This window comes from Rhinopithecus roxellana, chromosome 10 (genome assembly GCF_007565055.1).
Source record: "Rhinopithecus roxellana isolate Shanxi Qingling chromosome 10, ASM756505v1, whole genome shotgun sequence".
In the NCBI taxonomy this organism is placed as follows: Eukaryota; Metazoa; Chordata; class Mammalia; order Primates; family Cercopithecidae; genus Rhinopithecus; species Rhinopithecus roxellana.
In genome coordinates, this window is record NC_044558.1 from 31,409,882 (window position 1) to 31,436,296 (window position 26,415).

Below are 26,415 nucleotides of genomic sequence, written 5' to 3' on the forward strand. Positions count from 1 at the left end.
ATATCGGTACCTTTTAGGATCCTCTGTTAAGTTCTTGGGGCACAAGTAGTGAACCTCTGATGGTGTTTCATAGAAATCTATAAATGTAATTCTATAGCCTTGTAATAGTTTACCATAATAATCATGAGCCAAGAGTTCTGCTCTATGGAGCCATTCATGGAATAATACATCAGAACTAGAAGGGGAACTAAAGAAAATATATTCTAACTCTGTTCTTTCAAAGATGAGAAAACTGAAGTTCAGAAATATTGTCACCAGCCCAAGGTCATACAATTCATTAGTTAGAAAGATGGAATCAAATACAGGTCTTCTAAAAACTCTGACTAATGCTACTGCAACTTAAAACTAGTGCTGCTTCCAGTGAATAATTGGTTAATAGCAGGGAAAATAAAAATGGATACTTTCGTCTCCCTAGGAAATTTCATATCCTACAACATTAAAGTAAAACTAAATGAAAGGAATCTAAACAACAAAAGTATAAGAGAATATATTTTTAAAAATGAAACAGTATTTCCTTAACAAGCCACATTTCAACACATGTCTCAAAAAGCAAAAATCAATTTGTAGATAGTTCACTAGTGAGGTAAAATTCAGTTGAGACTATTTTTAAGCAAAATTAAACATTCAATAATAGGGTTTAAACACTTTGAAGAAGTTCTTTTAAAAAATGTTGTAGAGGTACAATTAATGTCTAAAAAAGAAACATTAGAAGTAAAATGATTGTGATCATTCTCTTTCCCCAAGTAAGATAATCTCCAATAATCATTTTATCCTTAAATAATAGTAACAACTTCAGAAGTTTAAACAATAACGCTTATTTAACCTGCAGTTTAAGAAATACATTTGAACTACCTGAAAATATCTCCAACTTTTTCTAAAGTTCTCTAAATTGTGCATCTAATTGTCTCATTCTCACAATGGCGGTTTTGGTAATTTTTACAATGAAGGGATAAAAGTTTTCAATAACTTTTTCAAAGTTACACGGGAAACTTGGAATAAATATAAAAACAGAACAAAGCTGGTGATTCAGTAGCTATACTGTGGGATGCCCTTCCAGCCAACACCTTTCTGGGAAACATCCTCAGACCCAGACTGATGAAGGAGTAGGCAGCCTTCTGTGCAACTTGTGACTTTCCAGCTAGCACAGTTGACGAGAAGAGAAGTTAGCATATATTTCAAGATAAGATAATCTTATCTTCTCTTGGAAATTTACGTTTTGAGATTCAGGAATACAACTTGTTGGCGTTGGTTCCTGGAGTTATAAGGTATTGTTCAACTGCTGTTAGAACCGGTGTCATAGAAACCTAGATTCACCATGAGTCATCAAGGGACTCAAAGACAGACTTATCCGGAGAAAAAGAGAATAAAGCTGAACATGCAGCCTCCAGCCCCAAAGAAAGAGTGAGAGAGAACAGGAGAATAGAATCTTATTAGAAGCCAGATGTATTTCGAGCAACTGGGTTCCTTGAAATTTCTCTGGTTCATAAGTGCTTCACAGACATAATGGGCTAGTAAATTAGGTCCTTATTTTGGAACAAATTGAGAGATATATTTGGAAGTATGACAGGGATCAAGCTGTCAGCTTTAATTGGGGATAAAAGCTAAGTTGGAGAAGGGCAAACTGCTAATAATTCACCACAGATTTGTCAGATTTACCTACCTAGTCACAAGCCCAGTAATAATCACAGCATAGATGCAAAGATAGATAATGCATCTCTCTGCAGTCAGGCCAATTTCAAAGTGAGAGAAGAAAGAAATAGGTGATTTATACATATGCAGTGTGTTCTTCCAAATTATGAAAGAATAAGTGCTGCCTCTCTTTTTGATGCTAGGTCTCCTCCAAGATATTCTTATTTAACTAGTCTACTTGTCACCTGGACATTAGGATTTTTGAAAACGTCTCAAGTGTTTCTATTGTGCAGCCTGTCATGAGAATATCCTCTCTAGGGAAGACTTAGTAGAGATAGAAGTAGCCATCATCAATCCTTCAAGCCTTTTGCACTCTTACCTATTGGATTTGAACATCTTACGTAAGGTCATCTTAGGTTATGATTGTCCCTCTCAGGTAAGCATGTTAGCATTTTTGTCAGGACTAGTTTGCTTCCATACCCAAGAGGCTCCAATCAAAATACCAATGACTTCTCTCTGGATTATCTGTGATCCTCTACCTCATAAGGTATATCCCAAAAAAAGCTCCACAGCCCATCAGAAAAAAAAAAAAAAAAAAAAAAAAACTCTAAGATTTGCTCAGTCCAAATTATATACTCTTTACTATTTCCCAGCTAAAATTATGTCAACCTATATTTCGTTATATCTCATCAAATTTTCTGCAATAAGATTAAATAACTTTGTGTTGTAACAAAGATAAAATAACAGCTAACATATACTCCATATTTGATATGAATCCCCTTCCATTATGAGTTTCACAGAAAGATTTAAGAATGTTCAAAGAAATTTTACATTTAAGATATCAATGTTTTATTTAAGTAAAATAATTTGAAGCCTAAAACTTTAAAGTTCTTCTCAATTTCTTATTCCATTTAATCTCTGCAAGAAGTCTTGATACTTGAAGCTATACTATGTTTCACCTATTGTAAAAGCTACGAATGCCATAGCACTAATAAAGTTGAGCTTAGCCAAAGTCTCTCACGTATCTCGTTAAAAAAATAAATCAAAATATTCTGGTGGGGTACAGAGGCTAATGCCTATAATCCCAGCACTTTGGGAGACTGAGGCAGGTGGATCACCTGAGATCAGGAGTTCAAGATCAGTCCGGCCAACATGGGGAAACCTTGTCTCTACTAAAAATACAAAAATTAGCTGGGCGTGGGGGTGCATACCTATAATCCCAGCTACTCAGATGACTGAGGCAGGAAAATCACTTGAACCCAGGAGGCAGAGGTTGCAGTGAGCTGAGATTATGCCACTGCACTCCAGCCTGGGTGACAGAGTGAGACTCCATCTTATTAAAAAAAAAAAAAATGCCATAAAAAGTCAAATAATTAATAAAATATATCATAGCTTCATAGCCTGGGTCCATTTCTGACAAATTTAGATAACTAGCCCAAACTCCAATACCTAGAAATTTCTTCATAAAATTTTATTATAATAACATACTGTTGTCATTAACCAGTAGTTCTCATTCCCAAATGTACAATATCATTGTCTTGTATACTTTAAAAAAATACTAATATCTTACCCAATAATAGTTAAATCAGCATCTTTGAATGAGGACTGTGTAAAGATGTATTTTTTAAATCTCCCAACGTTTTTATTATTTTTTAGTAACCACAATAAAAGCAGTTCTAAGTTTACAGACGTTGAGTGGAAAGTACAGGGAGTTCCCATATTGCACCAGTGTGGTACCTTCGCTACACTGATGACATAATTTTGATGAATAATTATTAACTAAAGTCTGTGGTTGACACTAATATTCACTCTGTGTTGTACATTCTATAGGTCTTAACAAATGGATGGCATATACACAGTATTACTTATGATTCAAAATAGTTTCACTGGCCTTAAATTCCCCTATGCTCCAACAATTCATTCTTTTTTCCCTCCACTGGAACCCCTGGCTCTCAACTATTGCTGTTTTCTTTTGTTCTGTCTTCACAGTTTTGCCTTTTCCAGATAAATTACCTAGTTGAAATCATTCTGTATGAAGCCTTTTCAGATTGACTTCTTTCACTTAGCAGTATATATCTCAGTTTTCTTCATGTCTTTTCATGGCTTGAAAGCTCATTTCTTCTTATCACTGAATAATATTCCAGTGTCTGGATGAACCACAGTTTATTTATCCATTCGTCTATTTAGGGACATCTCAACCCAGGGTATTTTAATGTCCAGTCAGAGTTAACCTCTGCCATAGACCATAGCAGAAACTCAATAGTATCTGAAGAAAGAGGAAATGGGGAAAATCTCTATTTTAGCCATAATGAGCTGTCAGGCAGTCAATTTCAGTGCATAAACACTTATGTGAAACACAAGTGAGTGAAAGTTCTCATTACGGGGTTAATATTTTTGAATAAGCACCTATCATTTCAGAGGGAAGCCACCTACTCAAACTGTCTTCTCATGCTGCCATTTGAGATACTGCTGCCTTCTTGCAAAGTCTAGAAATTTACACTGGTAGCAGCTCCAGTCACCATATGCTGTTTTACTCCCTCCCTATCTCACCTCTAAATTTAATTTAATCCCTCTTAATTCCATTTATTTTTTGAGCTCCATGCTTTCACACTTCCTTGTGAGCAAGCATTTTAGTCCTATGCTTTAATTCAGTCATTTAATAAGGGTAAGCTTAGAAATTTTTGAAATCTGTGGCACAGAAAAGAATTCCCCTAGTCCTCTCATTTATTTGAATTGGAGAATCACCTTCAGCATATTTCTAAGGTAAACTTGCTCTGTTTGTTTGTGTTTTCTTTTTCTTTTTCTGTAACTTATGACCCCAGAAGCCTAAGATGTACCAGCTTTTGTCATATGCTCCTCAATACATTCTTGCTCAGCTTTTGAAAATCCCAGATCTTGTGAATCACTTGTTTTTGTTGTTTTTGTTTTCAAACAGCTTTCTTGAAAATAATTCACATGCCATACAACCTGTTCATTTAGAGTATACCATCTAACATTTTTCAGTCTACTCACTGTGTTGCATGGCCATCAGCCCAATTAAATTTTAGAACATTTCAACATCCCTCCCAAAAAAATTCCTTGTTCCCATTAACAGTCAATCCCTATTCTATACCAACCCTAAGCAACTTACTAATATGCTTCATTATTCTGGCCATTTAATACAAATATGTTCTTTTGTGGCTAGATTCTTTAACTTAGCATAATGTTTTTAAGAGTCGTTGTGCGATAGCATGAAATAATACTTCATTTCTTTTTATTGCTAAATAATATTCCATTGTATGGATATGCCAGATTGTATGGACACATTTTTCAGTTGATAGCCATTTGGGTTGTTTCCACTCTTGGGCCACTATGAATAGTATTGTTACAAATAATCATAAACAAGGTTTTGTATGGATATAGATTTTCATTTCATTTGGATATATACATTGGAATGGAATTGTGGGTCATATGATAACACTACGTTTAACTTTTGAGAAACTGCCAGACTATTTTTCAAAGTGACTGCACCATCTTACATTCCCACCAGCAGCATATACACATTCCAATTTCTCCACATCTTTGCTAAAATTGCTGTTGTCGTCCTTTTTATCATAGCCATCCAGTAAGTGTAAATAGCATCTCATTGTGGTTTTGATTTGATTTTCACTAATGATGTAGAACAACTTTTCATATACTTATTGGTCACATGTATATCTTCTCAGATAAAATACCTATTCAATTCCTTTCACCATTTTAAAATTGAGTTACTGTCTTTTTCATTGAATGGTAAGATTCATTTAAATATCTGGATATAAGTTATTTATGAGACATATGTTCTCTCATTCTGTGTTTTTTTTTTCCTTCAGGATAAAATTTGAAGCATAAAAGTTTTTAAATAATACAGTTTAATTTATGTTTTTTTTCTGCTTATGTTTTAAATGTGTTACCTACAAAAGTTTCTAAACCCATGATCATTAGGATTTACTCCTACATTTTTGGCAGGAATTTATAGTTTAATCCCTTACGTTTAAGTCTATGATCCATTCTGAGTTTTCATGTTTTTGTTTGTTTATTTCTTTGTTTTTATTTGTTTTTTGTTTTGCATATGATTTGAGGTAAGGTTCCAACTTTTTTCCTTTGAATGTGGTCATTCAGTTTCCCCAGCAGTGTTTGTTGAAATGACTATTTTTTCACTATTTAATTTTCTTGGTACATTTGTCAAAAATAAATTGACCATATGTTTGTAATTATGCCAGTACCACACTGTCTTGATTACTGTAGCTATGCAGTAAGGGTTGAAATCAGGAAATATGAGCCAAGATCGTTTGACTATTCTGGGTCCCTTGCATTTCCTCATGAATTTTAACTTCAATTTGTCAATTTCTTCAAAAAAGCCAGCAAGAATTCTGACAGGGATTGCATTGAATATTTCCACCAATTTAGGAAGTAATGGCCATCTTAACATTATTAGTCTTTCAATCCATGAACATGAGATGTCTTCCTATTTATTTAAGGGTTTTTAAAAAAATATCTTTAAGCAATGTTTTGTATTTTCTAGTGTACACATCTTATAAACCTTTTTGTTATACTTAAATATTTTGTTCTTTTTCATGCCATTTTGGTTGGAAATGTTTTAATTTCAAATGCATAATTTTCATTGCTAACCTATAGAAATAATTGATTTTTAGACATTCATCTTTTATTTTTCAGCTTTCACACGTTTTTAGTGTAATCCTTAGGATTTTCTGTATACAAAATAACGTGATCTGCAAATAGAGATAGTTTTACTTCCTTCTTTCCAATTTAGATGTCTTTTATTCCCTCTTCTTACCTAGTTGCCTGGGCTGGAAACTCCAACACAATGTTAAATTAAGGTGATGAAGTCGAACATCTGTGCCTCGTTCTTGATATTAGGGTGAAAATACCCATTCTTTCACTATTAAGTATGAGGTTAACTATTGATTTTTTGTAGATGGTCTTTACTAGGTATAAATGAGTATTTTTGTCATGAAATGTAGTTGTAGTACATCAAATGTTTTCAAAATGACTGTATAATATTTTTTCTTTTATTCTGTCAAAATGGCTTATTACATTAATTAATTTTTGGATGTTAAATCAACCTTGTGTTCCTAGGATAAATCCTACTTGTTCATGGTGTATAATCCTTGGATTTGCAAACCTTGGATTTGGTTTGCTAGTATTTTGATGAGTAATTTTGCAAATATATTCATAAGCAATATTAGGTCATAGCTTTTTTCTTCTAGTTTTAGTATCAGGATACTATTGCCCTCATAGGATGAGTTGGAAACTGTTTCCAACTCTTCCATTTATTAAAAGAATTTGTGAAGTATTTATAGTAGTTTTTCTTTGAATGTTTGATAGATTTCACCAGTGAAAACATATGGTACTTGGCTTTTCTTTCAGGAAGTTTTAAAATGATCAATTCAATCTTTTGCTTATTATAGATCTATCTGGAATTTCTATTTATACTAGAGTAAGAGTTAGTACTTTGTGTCTTCCAAGAAATTAATTCTTTTCATGCAACTCATCTTGTTGGTTTATAGTTGTTTGTAATTATATTCCCTTATAATCTTTTTATTTCAACACAATAAGTAGTAACATTCCCTTTTCATTCTTGATTTTAGTAATTTCAGACTTCTCTTAGTTTTTTATTCTTGGTTAGTCCAGCTAAAATTTTGTCAGGTTTTTGATATTTTTAAAAGTATGAAATAGCTACTCCTGTTTCCTTTCATTTATAGTTGTGTGGTATATCTTTTTCCATCCTACTACTTTCAAACTATTTATGTCTTTTCCAGACAAAGTATTATTGGATCACAGTCTTTAAAATCCAATTCAAAAGTCCTTGTTTTTTGGTAAGATTGTATAACCCATGTGCCTTTAATATTATTGATATGTTTAGAATTTTATCTGCCATTTTGCCTTTTGTTTTCTATGTGTCACATGTCTTTTTTCTGTATCTATTTGTGTTTTTTATACTAAGCAGTTTATGTTTAATGTAACAGTTTAATTTTTAGTAAATTTTAAATCACATTTTGAAATATTTATTGGTGGTTCTTCTAGGACTTACAATGTATGTCTTAACTTATGAAAGCCTAATTTAAATTGATACTGATTTAATACTCATAAAATACAGAAACTTTATTCCTATACAGCTACATTTCCTCCCTACATTTTGTCCTATTACTGTCATACACTACTACGTCTACAAAGGTTGCAAACTGAACAATACATTTTTATAATTATTACTTTATATAATCTTAATTTTTTAAAGAACTAAAGAAATAGAAGCAAATATATATGTATAGAGCCTGTTATATTAACATTCTTATTTACCCTTTCTGTTTCTTTTTATTCCGTCGAGTGGTGTGAGAGAACACTTGGTATCATTTCCTTAGTCCAACATAATTTCGTTCTCATCCAGTTCCTTGAATGGTGACTGTCAAATATATGACATATCTTTGTGTTACATGCCAGAGTGTTGTATTATGCAATTGCCTTTTGAATCAGTCAAAAGAAGAAAAGACAAGAGCATGCAATTATGCTCTATTTTTCAATTAGCTACATAATTACCTTTATGGGCACTCTTTGTTTTTCTCATAGCTTTGAACTACTGTCTATTGTCACTTGCTTTCAACCTGAAGTTCTTTTACTATTTATTTTAAGGCAGTTTACTGGCAACAAATTCTCTCAATTTTTGTTTCCTTGGGAATGTCTTATCTTACCCTCATTTTTGAAAGATAGTCTTGCTAGATATAAATTTATTTTTCACTGTTTTTACTTTTAGCTTTTTGAATATGTCATCCCACTACCTTCTGGCCCCTTCTTTCCGATGAGCTGTCAGCTTGATGTGATGATTCCTTTTACTCTTGCACCTTTCAAGATTTTCTCTTTGTCTGTTAGCATTTTGACTGTGATATGTCTGGGTGTTTTTCTCTTTGTACTTATTGTATTTGGAATTTGCTGAGGTTCTTTACGTGAATATTTTTCATCAAATTTAATAAGTCTTCAACTTTTATTTCTTTGCTTATTTATTTTGTCCTTTGCTTTCTTCTCCATTGTTAGTCCCATGAAATGTATGTTGGTGTGTTTAATGGTGTTCTACATTTCTCTGAGACTCTGTTAATTTTTATTTATTCTTTATTCTGTTTCAGATTGCCTGATCTCTGCTGATCTGTCTTCAAGTTCACTATTCTTTTCTTCTGCTAGCTCATTTCTACTCTTCTAATTATTTTTTCATTTTAGTTATTTTACTTTTAAACTATAGAATTTTAATTTGGTTACTTTTTAATAATATCTGTCTCCTTATTGGTATTCTATACTTGATAATATATTGTCATCATACCTTCATTTAGTTATTTAAGCTTGATTTCTTTCTGTTCTTTGAAAGTATTTGTAATTGCTGCTTTGAAGTTTCTATCCACTAACTCCACTATCAGGGTCACTTTAAAGACATATTCTATAGCCATTTTTTTCCTTATTTATAAGTCACACTTTCCTATTTCTTGGTATGTCCCATTATATTGTTGAAAACTGAACATTTCAGATAATCTATTTTACCAGTCCTGGATACTGATAATTCCTGGGGTTGTATTGTTTATTTGGTCTTTTAAAATTTGCTTAGTGCCTGACTGAAATAATTCTATGCCGTATATTTCGCTTACAGGGAGAAGATTCTGATGTCATTGCTCACATATTCCCCCTTGTTTTTTCTTTGGCCACCCTGGTCAGTATAGCTACTAATTTGGCAAATGTTACATGTAAATCTCTTTAGCCAGTTAGATTTTTACTCTTTACCATTAGTGTGTGTTTGTGGTTTGGAAACTGCTAGCACAGTTCAGGAATTTTACATGTCTCTGCATATTCAACCAGGAACAATAGCTTAGAGGATCTCTCTCTGGTCACTACTGCGAATGTGCAGTCTTGGGCACGCACACGTTTTTTCTTTTCTTTTCTTTTTTTTTTTTTTTTTTGTTTTTGAGGTGGAGTCTCGCTCTGTCACCCAGGCTGGACTGCAGTGGCACGATCTCGGCTCACTACAAGCTCCGCCTCCCGGGTTCCCACCATTTTCCTGCCTCAGCCTCCCGAGTAGCTGGGACTACAGGTGCCCGCCACCTCGCCCGGCTAATTTTTTTGTATTTTTAGTAGAGACGGGGTTTCACCGTGTTAGTCAGGATGGTCTCGATCTCCTGACCTTGTGATCCGCCGTCTCGCCCTCCCAAAGTGCTGGGATTACAGGCGTGATTTTTTTGAGAAAGCCAGGAATGACTATGATATTATTTAGAATACTGGTTAGGAGTCACGTCTGGGTCAGAGTAGCTTATTTTTCTGTCAATGTTCAGTCGGAGGTTGTGTGTAAGCCCATTTGCCAGTGAAGCTTCAGACACGTTGATTTGTGTGAGTCTTGGGAGATGTTTTTAAATATACCCCCACATGTAGATTTCATGTTTCTGTCTGGGTAAACCTATTACACAGGCACAGGCCTCCTCTAGAATTGTCTACATCATAGATGGGCTTTTATTTGCTGTCTTTTTCTCTGATTGTCTCTGGTAAACTTCTGGCTACTCTGCCATTTTGTTTGTATCAGACCTACCAGTGTCTAAGCTTTGGGACTTAATGATGTCATTGTGTTTTTTTCATTATCACAACTCCAAAAGATGGATTATTCCTTTCCTTTTGTTTTTTACTAATAATACCTACTCCTCCTTTGTGAGTGAGATGCCCCATTAAGGCTCGGATATGTAAAGCTACATTCGGAAATTTGTAATTAACACTTCCAGATACAATTTGAGAGGGTGAGTTGAAGTTGACTTTGAGGAAGCTTATTTAGCCCTTTATACCTGGCATGAACTATTTTGTTGTTTTTAAACATTTTCAACTTTAATTTTAGACATGGCATAGCCAGGCAGAGTGGCTCACACCTGTAATCCTAGTACTCTGGCAAACTGAGGTAAGAGTATCACTTTGGGCCCAGGAGTTAGAGACCAGCCTGGGCAACAAAGTAAGACCCTCATCTCTACAAAAAAGTAAAAAAAAAATTAGCCAGGCACATTGGTATGTGCCTGTAGTCCCAGCTACTCAGGAACTAAGGTGGAAGGATCACTTGAGCCCAGGAGTTGAGATTGCAGCAAGCTATGATTACGCCACAGTGCTCCAACCTGTGTGACAGAGTGAGAACCTGTCTCAAAAACACAAAGGAAAAAAAAGATACATAGGGTACAAGGGGTAAAGGTGCAGGATTGTTACATGGGTAGTTTGTGTAATGCTGAGGTTTGGGGTATGGATCCTATACCCAAGGTAGTGAACACAGTACCCAATAGTTAGGCTTTTAAGCCACGCCTATCTTCTTCCCTCCCCTTTCTAGTAGTCTACAGTGTCTATTGTTGCCATGTTTATGTCCCTGTGTGTTCAGTATTTATCTCCCACTTAAAAGTGAGAACATGCAGCATTTGGTTTCCTGTTCCTGCATTGATTCACTTAGATTTACAACCTCTAGCTGTGTCCATGTTGCTGCAAAGAACATTACTTCATTTTTTTCTGGCTGCATAGTATTCCATGACCTATATGTACTACATTTTCTTTTCTTTTCTTTTTTTCTAAAAAGGTATAATTTTTATTTTTATTATTAGTTTTTTAAATGAATGAAGGTATAATGTTTTTCTCTAAATTGCTTAGCTTGATAAATAAAATTCTGTTTTGCAACAGACATGGTACATCATTTTATATTCCCATATTAGTTTAATAAATACCACTTTTTTCTTTTTGATTAAACAGCAGAAATTTATTTTCTCATATCCCTGGAGGCTAGAAGTTCAAGATCAAGGTTTAGCTGATTTGGTTTCTGGCAAGGACTCTTTCACTAGCTTGTACATGGCCATCTTCTTGCTTAGTCCCTTCTTTCTGTGTCCTCACATGAGTCTTTTCTTGGTTCATTTGCACAGAGAGAGGTAGTGAGTTCTTGGGTATCTCTTCTTGCAAGGTCATTAATCCTTAGGGAACAAAGTCCCATCCTTATGACTTCATTTACCCCTAATTGTTTCTTCCAAGGTCCCCCTCTCCAAATTTAGTAACACTGGAGATTAGGATTTCAACATATGATCTTGAGGAAGACACAAATATTCAGTCTGTAATAGTGAAACATCAACCTCATAATGTCATCAAAGACTGAATATCCATTGACAAGTGTAATGTTAACATTTATTTTTTCCTTTTTTTTCCTTTTTTTGGGGTTATGAATAATCTTGTCACTCAAGTACAGACCTTAGTATCTGTACAGTTCATTTTTCAACACTTGCCCCATTTCCTCTCTCTCTCCACTCTAGTGTTTTCCAGTGTCTATTGTTGTCATCTTCATGTCCATGAGTACATAATGTTTAGCTCACTTATAAGTGAGAACATGCAGTATTTGGTTTTCTGTTCCTGCACTAATTCACTAATAATGATAATGATTATTATATAGTAATAATAATAATTAATTCATTAATTCCAGCTGCATTCACATTGCTACAAAAGATATGACTTCACTGTTTTTTATGGTTGCATAGTATTCCATGGTGTATATGTACCACATTTTCTTCATCCAATCCACCATTGATAGGCACCTAGCTTGAATCCATATCTTTGCTATTATAAATAGTGCTGTGATGAACATGTAAATGCAGAAACAACGAACAGACCAATGTTGAGTTCTGAAATTGAATCAGTAATAAGAAAAACCTACCAACTAAAAAAAGTCTCAAACTAGATGGACTCACAGCTGAATTCTACCTGACGTATGAAGAAGAGCTGGTGCCATTTCCACTAAAACTATTTCAAACAATTGAAGAGGAGGGACTCCTCCCTAATTCATTCTGTGAACCCACATCACCCTGATACCAAAACGTGGCTAAGACACAGTGAAAAATCCCAGGCCAATATCCCTGATAAACATAGGTGCAAAACTCCTGAACAAAATACTAGCAAATTTAATTCAACAGCACATCAAAAAGTTAAATCACCATGTTCAAGTAGGTTTCATTACTGGGATGCAAAGTTGGTTCAACACACACAGATCAATAAATGTGATTCACCAGTTAAAAAGAATTAAAACCAAAAACCACATGATCACCACAATAGAAGAGAAAAAACTTTTGATAAAATTCAATAGCCCTTCATGATAAAAAACAAGAAACTAAATCAGAGGATCATATTTCAAAATAATTAGAGCCATCTATGACAAACCCACAGCTATGTCATATTGAATGGGCAAAAACTGGAAGCACTTCCTTTGAGAGATAGAAGAAGACAAGAATTCTCACTCTTACCACTCTTATTTAACATAATACTGGAAGGGCTAAACAGAGTTATCAGGCAAGCAAAAGAGATAAAAGGTTTCTAAATAGGAAAATGAGTTAAAGTATCTCTCCTCACAGATGATATGATTCTGTGCCTTGAAAATCCGAGACACCACCAAAAGTCTCCAAGAACTGAGAAATAACTTCAGCAAAGTTTCAGGTTACAGAATAAATGTACAAAAATTAGTAGCATTTTTACACTAATAATGCTCAAGCTGAGAGCCAAATCAGGAATGCAGTCCCATTTAAAATAGCCACAAAGAAAATAAAATACCAAGGAATACAGCTCACAAAGATGAAAGATCTCTGCAATGAGAACCACAAAACACTGCTGAAAGAAATTGGGGACAACACAAATAAATGGAAAATCATTCCATGCTTATGGATTAGAAGAATCAATATTGTTGAAATGACCATACTGCCAAAAGCAATTTACAAATTTAACACTATTACTCTCAAACTACCAAAGTCATTTTTTACAGTTAGAAAAAAAAAAAAAAAAAAAAAACTATTCTAAAATGCATATGGCACCAAAAAAGAACCTGAATAGCCAAAGCAATTCTAAGCAAAATGAACAAAGCCAGAGGCATCAGACTACCCAACTTCTCACTGTACTATAAGGCTACAATGACAAAAACAGCATCTTACTAGTACAACAGACACATAGATCAATGGAACAGAATCAAAAATTCAGAAATAAAGTCGTGCACCTGCAACCATCTGATTTTCAACATGGCTGACAAATACAAGCAGTGGGGAAAGGACTCCTTAGTCATTAAGTGGTGCTGGGATAACTAGCTAACCATATGCAGAATAACGAAACTGGACCCCTACCTTTCACCATATACAAATTAAATATATAAATGTAAGGCCTCAAAGTATAAAAATCCAAGAAGAGGCCGGGCGCAGTGGCTCATGCCTGCCATCCCAGCACTTTGGGAGGCCGAGACGGGCGGATCACGAGGTCAGGAGATGGAGACCATCCTGGCTAACACGGTGAAACCCTGTCTCTACTAAAAATACAAAAAAAAAAAAAAAATTAGCTGGGCGTGGTGGCGGGCGCCTGTAGTCAGAGCTACTCAGGAGGCTGAGGCAGGAGAATGTCGTGAGCCCAGGAGGCAGAGCTTTCAGTGAGCCGAGATCGGGAACAAGCGAGATTCTGCCTCAAAAAAAAAAAAAAAAAAAAAAAAAAAATCCAAGAAGAAAACCTAGGAAATACCCTTCTCAACATCAACGTTGGCAAGGAATTTTTGGCTCATTCCCCCAAAACAACTGCAACAGAAACAAAAATTTGTAAGTGGGAACTAGTTAAACTAAAGAGCTTCCGCACAGCAAAACACTTATCAAAAGTAAATAGACAATCTTACAGAATGGCAGTAAATATTTGCAATCTGTGCAATATTAGACAGAGGTCTAATATTCAGAATCTGAAAGGCACTTAAACAAACCACCAAACAAAAACCAAATAACCCCGTTAAAATGTTGGCAAAGGACGCAGACACTTCTCAAAAGGAGATATACAAGTGGCCAGCAAACATGAAAAAATACTTATCATCACAAATCATCAAAAAAATGCAAATCAAAACCACAATGAGACACCATCTCACACCAGTCACAATGGCTATCAATCTAAAATTAAATTTTAATCTAAAATGGCTCTCTGGTGCCATCTGGAAGGAAATTATCTTTGTGAATAAAAGCCTAAGCCTTAGTGTGTAAATTTGGCTGAGAAAGACAATTTAAGCAGGTGAAAAATAATTTATCATCTTAATGCCTAAAAACCTTTTAAAGAAATCCCGAGGTAGGCAGGATTCTAAGACCGCCTCCACCTCAGATTTCTAGGCCCTGGTGTACACACTTTCTCCCAGTTATTCGAACACTAATATATGTGTTGCTATAAAAGATTTTGCAGAGGTAATTAAAATCTTTATTCAATTGGCTTAAATTAGGAAAATTATCCTAGGTAAGTGTGACCTAATCAGGTAAATAATTAAAATAAGATGAAGTGCTAGAATTTCCTTTTTAAAGAATGAATAGGCCTGGCACTCTGGCTCATGCCTGTAATCCCAACACTTTGGGAGGCCGAAGCAGGCAGATCACCTGAGGTGAGGAGTTCAAGATCAGCCTGGCCAACATGGTGAAACCCATCTCTACTAAAATACAAAAAAAAAAAAAAAAAAAAAAAAAAACCTTAGCCAGGCATAATGGCAGGTGCTTGTAATCTCAGCTACTCAGGAGGCTGAGACAGGAGAATCGCTTGAACTCGAGAGATGGTGGTTGCAGTGAACCGAGATTGTGCCACTGTACTCCAGCCTGGGTGGCTGAAAGAGACTTCGCCTCAAAAAAAAAAATGAATAATATTTTATGGTATGTTTATGGCACGTTTTCTGTATCCATTTATCTATCAATAGACACTTAGATTGTTTATCTTGACAATAGTAAATAATAGTTCAATGAACAGGAGAGTACTAATATCTCTTTAAGATCCTGACTTCAACATAACCAGAAGTGAGATGGCTGGAGCATATGGCAATTCTTTTTTATAATATTTTGAGAAGCCACCATAGTGTTTTTAATAGTGGTTGTACCATTTTTATATTCCGATGAATAGTATACAAGGGTTCCAATTTCTCCACATCCTCACCAACACTTGTTATCTTTTGATTTTGACTAATAGCCGTTTCAATAGTTGTAAAGTAATATTTCATTGTAGTTTGAATCATACTGGTAATTAGTGATGTTGAACATTTATTCATATATCTGTTGGTAATTTGTATGTCTTTGGAGAATTGTCTATTGAAGCCCTTTGTTTATTTTTTAGTTTAGTTGTGTGGGCTTTTTGTTTGGTTGTTTTGTTCTTGCTGTTGAGTTATAGGAGAGCCTTATATATTTTGGATATTAATCCCTTATCAGATATAGATATGTGGTTTTCCAATATTATATCCATTGCATAGGCTGTCTTTTTACTCTACTGAGTATTTCCTTTACTGTTAGAAGCCTTTTAGCTTGATATATTCCCACTTGTCTAATTTTATTTTATTGCTTGTGCTGTGGGATTCATATCTAAATCATTGCCAATAACAATGCCATACAATTTTTCCCAAAGTTTTCTTCCAAGAGATTTATAGTTTCAGGTTTTACATTAAGTCTTTAATTGACTTTGAATTAGTTTTGGGGTACTGTGTAAGAAAAACGTTCAATTTCATTCTTTCCATTGTGGATATCCACTTTTCCCAACAGCATACAACATGAATGAAACTTGGAGATCATTATGCTAAGTGAAATAAGTCAGTCACAGAAGGACAAATACTGCAAGGTTCCATGCATATGAAGTATCTAAAATAGTCATACTCTCAGAAATAGAGAGTAGAATGTTTTTTTCCAGGAGTTAGGGAAAGGGAAAATGAGGAATTGCTATTTCACAGGTATATAGTTTAAGATATGCAAGATGAATCATTTCTAGAGATATGTTGTTTGACATTTTGCTTATAATTAATGATATTGCATTGTGCACTTACAAATTTTTTGTGTAGGTAGATCTCATGCTAAATGTTCTTACTACAATTAAATAGATAAATATGCAAGTAAATACAATAAAATAAGATGAAGTGTGGTACAGCCATTATGAACAACAGTATAGAGGCTTCTAAAAAAATAAAATAAAAATAAAATTACCATATGACATCTTGTCTTCTAAAAAATGATGAAATTGCTATCTTGTAAAGCTACCTGAATTCTCATGTTCATCACATTATTCACAATAGCCTAGATATAGAAATAATCTAAATGCCCATTGACAGATCAATAAAGAAAATGGTGTGTGTGTGTACGCATATGTGTGTCTGAGTGGGTCTGTGTGTAATACGGTATTATACAGCCTTTAAAAAGAAAGAGATTATGCCATTTGTCACAACATGAATGTACTTGGAGGACATTATACTAAGTGAAGTAAGCCAGAGAAAGAAAAATATCACATAATCTCACTTCTATGTGCCATATATATATGAGCTCAAATATATGGAGATACAGAAGTAGATGGAAAATGAAACAGTTTTTATCACGGGCTGGGCATGGGGAAGGAAATAGAGACATGCAAATTAAAAAAAAAAATAGCAGGTATGTAAGATGAACAAATCTACAGATCTAATGTATAAAATGAGGACTAATAAAATGAGGACTAAAGTTAATAAAATTATTTCATTGGAGATTTTTGTTAAATAGATTTTAACTTCTCTCATCATTTAAAAACAGTAGTTATATGAGACGATAGATATGTTAATCCACTTTACTATAGTAACCATCTTACTTTCTCTACATATTTCATAACATAATGTTGTAAATCTCAAATATACACAATAACATTCATTTTAAAATATAAGGTGAAGTATGAGAGACATGCTCTTCTGCTGGCCTAGGAGATAATGGAATTTGTCAGGAGTTCTACAGCTACAAGAAAATGAATTCTGCCAACAAACTAAATAAATTTCAAGAGGTCCTCAAGTTGAAGATAAGAATACAGCCCCAGATAACACTTTGACTCCTAACAGTTTTATTTCAGCTGTGTGAGAACTGAGCAGAAAATCCAGCCAATCTGTGCCATGACTACTGACCCATAGAAACTGTAAGATAGTAAATTTGTATTTTTTTTTTTTTTTTTTTTTTTTTTTTTGCTATTAAGCTTGCGGAAATATGTTACACAGCAATATAAAACTGATCCACTCTCTTCTCCATAACTGAATCCTTGTTTCTGTGGTGCCAGATTGCTAAGGGCAGTATTGCAGCATTGTCCGCCTGCATTTGTTAAGGCTGCTGCTGTAGTTCTACACATGTAAAAAGATCCCCTTGCCTGCATAAAAATAACTCACCTAAATACAAACTGCCACAAGCCTATAAACAAAGCCTTCATAAAGCAGGGTAAACTGGCATGCTCATAAGCCTATTTCCCCAGCCCTTATGAAAGTCGAAATTCAAAACAAACTCCCCAGGCTTCATAGTAAAAAAGTCAACTGCAAAACCAGAAATGCAAACTTTAAGAAACATATAAGGCTGCTGAAAAATCAAAGTCAAAAGCTACGACAGGTCCCACTTGCTAACCTAAGACTTAAAAGAGCCATCAAAGCCTAACCTGAAGATTTCCAGTCTTTGGGACATGTAGAAATTCTCAGGCCTAATAATACAATCAGATAACAGATGTATAAAATTCTTAAAGATCAAAATGTCCATTTTAACCATGATTACTTTCATTTATAAGTGCGTGGCATGTGTGTTTGTGTGTGTCCATGTGTGTGTGTGTGTGTGTGTGTGTGTGTGTGTAAGTAGGTTTTAGCAAACTCTTTAGGAGGAGAATAACCACAGCATATGAAATCAAGCAATAACTTCTAATCATGAGGCCAGATACCTTATTTACCATTTTAGTAGAACATCAATTAGATTTTAAATTGACCTCTACAGAAACTCACTGTTAGGCTAAATAACATAATTAATATTTCCTCCAATGCCAAACATAGTCCTTTTGGCATGTCGGACATTTAATTTATGTTTTTTAAAAATTTTTTATTTCCATAGGTTTTTGGGGAACAGGTAGTATTTGGTTACATGATTAGGTTTTTCAGTGGTGATTTATGTGATTTTGGTGCTCTCATCACCCGAACAGTATACACTGAACCCAATTTGTAGTTTTCGTCCCTCACCTCCCTCCCACCCCTTCCCCGGAGTTGCCAAAGCACATTGTATAATTCTTATGTTTTTGCATTCTCATAGCGTAGTTCCCAGTTATGAGGGAGAACATAGGGTGTTTAGTTTTCCATTCCTGAGTTACTTCATTTCAAATAATAGTCTCCAGTTCCATCCAGGTTGTTGCAAATGCCATTAATTCATTCCTTTTTATGGCAGAGTAGTATTCTATTGTGTGTGTGTGTGTGTGTGTGTGTGTGTGTGTGTGTGTGTGTGTATCACACAATTTTTTCATTCACTCATTGATTGATAGGCATTTGGGCTGGTTCCATATTTTTGCAATTGCAAATTGTGCTGCTATAAACATACATGTGCAAGTATCTTTTCCATATAATGACTTCCTTTCCTCTGGGTAGATATCCAGTGGTGGGATTGCTGGATCAAATGGTAGATCTACTTTTAGTTCTTTAAGGAATCTCCACACAGTTTTCCCTAGTGGTTGTGAAGTGTCCGGAGTAAATGCCCAAGATTCATTGTCTCATGATCATGGAAAACTAGGATGCAGACACACAAAGAGTGAGGTTCAGAGCGGAAGTTTAATAGGCAAAAGAAAGAGAAGAGCTCTCTCTGTTGTAGAGAGAGAAGTACTGGAGAAATGAGTTGCCAATTCCATGGTGAAATGCAGAAGGTTTTATAAATAAATGCTTGAGGAGGCAGTGTCTGATTTACATAGGGTACAAAAGATTGGTCAGACCAGGCATGTCATTTGCATAGTATGCAAAAAGCTGGCCATATCCACCCTAATTTTTTATTATGCAGATCACTTTTCTGCCTGAGAAGCACTCTGCTGCCTGTTCCTTTACTGAACGCGTGGTGACAAAAAAAAAAAAAAAAAAAAAGGAAGATGGAACCTCCATATCATACATGCCTGGCCATCAGGTAGCTCTTTTCTGTTAGCATGGTTGCTGGTCACCCAGGCAAGCTTCCAGCTTGCTTATCTATGTTTGCAACTCGATTTTTCAGACTTCTCTTTGATAGAAAATAAATGATTCTGGCACTACTTTTTTTTTGTTAAAAGGGAAATTCCACTGAGGACTTTTTTACCCTCACTCTCTGCCTAAATAATTTACATCTCCTATACCAGTTATACTATTACATTACCACCAACAGTGTAGAAGTGTTCCTGTTTCACCATAACCACGCAAACATCTATTTTTTTTTGTTTTTGATTGTGGCCATTCTTGCAGGAGGAAGGTGGTATCACATTGTGTTTTTGATTTGCATTCCCCTGATCATTAGTGATGCTGAGCATTTTTCATATGCTCATTTGTCATTTGTATATCTTCTTTTGAGAAGTGTCTATTCATGCCCTTAGCTCACTTTTTGATGGGATTGTTTGTTTTCTTTCTTGTTAATTTGTTTGAGTTCATTGTAGATTCTGGGTATTAATCCTTTGTCAAATGTGTAGATTGTGAAGATTTTCTCCCACTCTGAGGAAGAAGAGAAATCTAAAAGCCTGGAAAACATATTTGGGGGAAGAATTGAGGAAAACTTCCCCAGGCTTTCTAGAGATCTAGATATCCAAATATAAGAAGGTCAAGGAACACCTGGGAAATTCATTGTAAAAAGACAATCACCTAGGCACATAGTCATCAGGTTATCTAAAGTCAAGATGAAGGAAAGAAACTTAAGAGCCATGAGGCAAAAACACCAGGTACTGTATGAAGGAAAACCTACAGATTAACAGCAGATATCTCAGCAGAAATGCCACAAACTAGAAGGAATATGAACCATACCTTCAGCCTCCTTAAACAAAACAATTATCAGCCAGAAATTTAGTAGTCAGTGAAACTAAGCTTTATAAATGAAGAAAAGATACAGTCTTTTTTAGACAAAAAAATTCTGAGAGAATTTGACACTACGCGGGCCGGTGCTCAACCTGTACCAGCACTACGAGACGCTACGAGGTCAGGAATCGGAGCTACTGAAACCCCGTCTCAAAAATACAAAACTAGCGGCGAGGGGGGGGCCTGTAGTCCCAGCTACTGGGAGCTGAGGCAGGAGAATGCGTAAACCCGGAGCGGAGCTTGCAGGACAGATCCGGCCACTGCAACTCAGCCGGGCACAGAGCGACTCGTCTTAAAAAAAAAAAAAAAAAAAAAGAATTTGAACACCAAACATACAAGAACTGTAAAGGAGCTCTAAATCCAAAACAAACTCTGGAAACGCATCACAACAGAATCTCTTTAAAGCATGAATCTCATAGACTTCTACAACTGAAATACAATAAACAATTAAAAAAAAAAAAAAAAAAAACCAAGGTATTCGAGCAACAAATAGCACATTGAGTGGGACAGTAGTACCTCATATCTAAATAGCAACATTGAATGTAAATGGCCTAAATGCTCCACTTAAAAGACACAGAACTTGCCAGCATGGATAAGAAAGAATTCACCAACCATTATCTGCTTGCCTCAAAAGACTCACCTAACACATAAGGACTCACATAAACTTAAGGTAAAGGGATAGAAAAAGACATTCCATGCAAATGGACACCAAAGGCAAGGAGGAATAGCTCTTCTTATATCAGACAAAGCAAGCTATAAAGAAACAGCAGCTTAAAAAGACAAAGAGGAACATTATGTAATGATAAAAGGCCTTGTCCAACAGGAAAATATCACAATCCTCAATATATATGTGACAATTAAATCTATTGTGATAACCTGTATAGAATCCTGGAATGGAAAATCTAAGAAAACCTGAATAATCTATGGACTTTAGTTAATAATAATGTGTCAGTTTAGGCTCCTTTTGGCTGTGATAGTTTCTCAGACATCCCTTATTTTTGATTACCTTGATAAGTTCAGGGAGTTTTGGTTAGCTGCATTGTAAGATGCACTTCTATCAGAATTTGTCTGACATTTTTCTTGTGATTTTACTGGTGTTGTGGGTTTTAGCAGAGAATACCACAGTGCTAACATACCATTTTTAATTACATCATAACAAGAAAATATGCTATCAACATGATTTATGGCTCTTCATGTTAACCTTGATCTCATGGCTGAGGCTGCACTTGTTAGGTGCTTCCACTGTAAGTTACTCTTTTCCTCCTTTTCTCATACCTTAGTCTTTGGTATTAAGCCTCCCATGTGCAGCCTATACTTAATGAGTAGGGAGTTGTTTCCCCCCTTAAGACTGAAATATCTATATATTTAATTTGCAGTTCTTCACCATAGAAGATTTGTCTTCTCTTCCCCACTTAAGAATTTATTAATCATTCATTTTTGTCAATATGAACTCATATATTTATTTTATACTGTGAGTTACAATCTAATAATGCTGTATTTATTTTGCTGCTCAAATTTCTGCAGTTTGTACTGGATCTTATATAATATAAACAAAAATCTTTATTTGGTTAATAATTTTATTATTTATTATTGAATTTATTATGCAAGGAGCGAGGATTTTAAAAATATTTATTTTGAATTTAATATCAAGGAACTCAAAAATAAACAAAATGGAGGAAAAGAATTTATTGATAAGTCAGTTAAAAAGCAATAGCTAATGTTACAGGAGTTAAACACTTATTATATCCTCAATTAAATTATTCTGGAACTCACTTTTAAAATCCTTTAAAGTTATGGCATTATAAATTCATGTTTAAGTCTTCCTAATATTGGTATCAAGATTTTATGTCTTTCATTTGATCCTGACTATTACTTTGCAAAAGATGGTATCATCTTATTTAGATTTAGATTGTTCAGTAGCCTTAAGAAATTGTCTGACAATACCAACAAATACAAAAGCAAATATCACTGATAAATTGATTTGAGATGGAAAGAAACATTTTCTTACATCTATTTTACATAAATCATTGCTATAGGCATACTGGATTAAAAAAAAAACAAAGTGATAGTATAACTTAAACAGAGTTCAAAAGTTAGTAAAGACAATAAAATATATCCCACAAAACAATCATATAGACAAAATATAGGTGCTAAAGGGAGATGTGACCAAAATACTTTGAGAAAAAAGACACGAATATGAAGGGTCAAAAATGAGGAAGAAAGAGTGTTGGAATTTAAGAGTATTGACTTCTAATTTTATTCCCACTACCTTCTCTTATTGGACATAGTTTGACTTCAAGATCATCCAGTTATTTAAGAAGCAGGCTGCTACAATTATGTTGATTGCAGAGCAACCACAGAAATGAACTTTAATGTTTTTTCAATTCATGGTCCTTACAGTTAGCCAGTATAAGAGAAGTGCATTCCCTACATACTTAATCCAATTAGTGCCGAATCATATATCTTGTGTGCAATGTTTCTAAAGAGATACCACAATGAATTCTCCTCTGCTCCAGACACAATATATCTGTGACACATCACAGCACTGCAAACTCAGGGACTCCAGATGGTGTTACCACAACATTGTAAGACTGAATTACCAAAGTATGTGAACCAAAATAGACCACTAATAAGAGCAACATATACAATCAGTCAAAATGCACAAAACAACATAAGGAATAACTACTCAGAAAGGGAAAACATTTAACAAATGTCAGAGATGAGAAAGTATATGGGGTAAGTGTAAATACCACCCATAATGCTGATAACTCCAACATCTAAGTCTCCAGTCCCAATCTTTTGCACAAATCTACACCCCTACTGGACAACTCTACTTGGCTGCCAGTGAGGCATTTCAAACTTAACATGTTCCAGACAGCATTCTTGATTACCCATGGAATCTCCTGACCCTGAATTTTCCATATCAGAAAATGATGGTATCATTCACTAAGTAGGTTTGGTAAGAAAACTAGAAGTAATCCTCCATTCTTCTCTTTTGATTATATCCTAAAACTAGATCTCAATCAATTAGCAAATTTTATCAACCTCTTTATAAAATGTATCACAAATCTTATTTCTGACCACCTCCACCTTGACCACCCAATTGCAGCCAATATGATCTTTAAATAGCACCACTATAACCATCTTCTAATGGTTTACCATGTTTCCACTCATGCTCCCCTCTGTAATTGATTTTAAATGGCATTCTGAGCCATCTTTTCAAAACATCAGTCAGATCATGACACTTCTCTGCTCAAGTCCTGCAATGTCTTTTAATCACATATAAAACAAAAATCCAGAGATTTTCACGTTCATAGCTGGAACAAAACTAAATCACCTCTTATTTCCAAGCATTTCTGCAAACTAAACTCAGTGTGGTTTGCACAGTTGATCTCACCAAACACTGGATATGTGGGTGCCTTGATCTTGGACTTCCCAGAACCTAGAACTGTGAAGCATACTTTTCCGTTGTTTAAGCCTTCCAGTCTATGATAATTTGTTATAGAAGTCCAAACTGATTATTGGCCAGCACTTAATCACACAGCTACATCAACTACAGAGAAAGCTGGGAATGTAGCCTGTATATGACAACCATATGGCCAGCTAGAACCTGGAAGCCCGAATACTAAAGAATGAGGTAATGAAGAGATACTGTTGGGTTTCTAGTATTTGTTGTAAGTTCTGTGTCATATCTTCCTACTACTTAGTAAACTATTGTGTTTTTATTCACTTATTTTCAATGTATTCAATGTATCAAAAAATTACTTCTTTCTTTGTCACACCCCTCCAATTTACTATCGCCTTAATGGTCAGGTTTGATATAGGTATTAGAAAACACTTAGATTAAATTAACTTCTATTATATAATGTAAAGGTGTTATATTATACTACATATTCAAGGACTATGTATTATACCAGACAATCCTTGCATTTCTATAAGGAACTACCTGAGACTATGTAATTTATAAGAAAAAAGTTCAATTGGCTCATGGTTCTGAAGGCTATACAGGAAGTATAGCAGCATCTGCTTTTGGGGAGGCTTCAGGAAGCTTCCAGTCATGGCACAAGGTGAAAGGGGAGCGGAAACATCACATGGCAAAAGCAGGAGAAAGAGAGAAACAGTGGGGTGGGAGGTGCCACACAAATTTAAACCACTAGATCTCATGTGCACTCAGAGCGAGAACTCACTTATCACCAAGAGCATGGCCCAAGCCATTCCTGAGGGATCTGCCCCCAATATTCAAACACCTTTCACCAAGCCCCAACTCCAACAGTGGAGGTTGCATTTCACCATGAGATTTGGGTGGGGATAAATATCCAAATTATATCACATATTATATTACATTTTAAAGAATACTTTCATTTAAAATTCTATTTAATTGGAGCATATTGAAGATTCCAACACCAAATATGGAAGTAAACAGAAATAGACTTATGCAAATAGTCAACTGATCTTTCACAAAAGAGCAAATGCATCACAATGGAGAAAATATAACCTTTTTGATAAACAACTGGATATACATATACAAAAAATTGAATCTATACAAAAAACAATTAAATAGATCACAGAACTAAATATAAAAGGCAAAAACTCCTAGAAAATATCATTGGTGAAAATCTAAATGACCATGTGTTTGGTGATGACCTTTTAGATACAACACCAAAGTTATAATCCATAAAAGGAAAAAGGTGATAAGCTGCACTTTCTTAGTATCAAAAATTTCTTCTCTGCAAGACATTTTTGAGAGAATGAAAAGATGTGCCACAGATAGGAAGAACGTATTTGCAAAAGACATATCTGATAAAGGACTGTTATCTAACATATATGAAGAATTCTTTTTTTTTTTTTTTTTTTTTTTGAGACGGAGTCTTGCTCACTACAGGCGCCCGCCAGGTCGCCCGGCTAGTTTTTTGTATTTTTAGTAGAGACGGGGTTTCACCATGTTAGCCAGGATGGTCTTGATCTCCTGACCTCGTGATCCGCCCGTCTCGGCCTCCCAAAGTGCTGGGATTACAGGCTTGAGCCACCGCGCCCGGCCATGAAGAATTCTTAAAACTGAAAAATAAGAAAACAGAAAACCAGGTTAAAAAATGGCCCAAAGCCCTTAACAGAAACTTCACTAAAGAACATATGCAGATGGAAAATAAGCATATGAAAGGATGCTTCACATCTTATATGATCAGAAAACGCAAATTAGAACAACAATGAAATACCACAACACGCCTACCAAAATGGCAATTTCCAGAACGCTGACACTACCAAATGCTGGTGAGGATGTGGAGCAGTCATAACTCTCATTTATTTCTGGTGGGAAAGCAAAATGGTTCCAAAATACACTTTGGAAGATGGTTTGGTTTTTTCTTACAAAACTAAACATACTTTTACCAAACCATCCAGCAATCACTCTTTGGTATTTACCCCAAAGAGTTGAAAACCTATTCACACAAAAATCTACACACAACTATTTATAGCTGCTTTATTCATAGTTGCCAAAACCTGGAAGCAAACAAAATGTCCTTCAGTAGGTAAATTGATAAACAAAATATTACATCTAGACCATGGTATATTATTTAGTGCTAAAAAGAAATAAAATACTAAGCCATGAAAAGACATGGCATAAATTTAAGTCTCTATTACTAAGTGAAAGAAGACAATATGGAAAGACTATATATTGTCCGATTCTGTCTAGATGACATTCTATAGAAGGCAAGCTATGGAGACAGTAAAAAGAACATCAGTTACCAGGAGTTAGTGGGAAGGGAAGGATTCATAGAACAGAGAGGGTTTTCAGGGCAGTGAAACTACTCTGTATCATAATAATGAATACATGTCAACATAAATTGATCCATAGCCATAAAATATATAACACCAAGAGTGAGCTTTAGAGTAGACTATGCACCTAGGGTAATAATGACTTGTCAATGTAGGTTCAC

The 26,415-nt window shown here is 34.9% G+C and overlaps 1 long non-coding RNA gene across 1 annotated transcript in view; it reads left to right on the forward strand.

Annotated features, from left to right (window-relative positions):
* The first annotated feature begins 1,299 nt into the window (after window positions 1–1,299).
* Window positions 1,300–26,415, forward strand: part of LOC104662095 — a 32,306-nt gene continuing 7,190 nt past the window's right edge. The window contains exons 1-2 of the long non-coding RNA XR_747940.2: window positions 1,300–1,740; window positions 1,833–2,065. This is a non-coding gene — a long non-coding RNA (uncharacterized LOC104662095). The remainder of the gene's footprint in view (window positions 1,741–1,832; window positions 2,066–26,415) is intronic.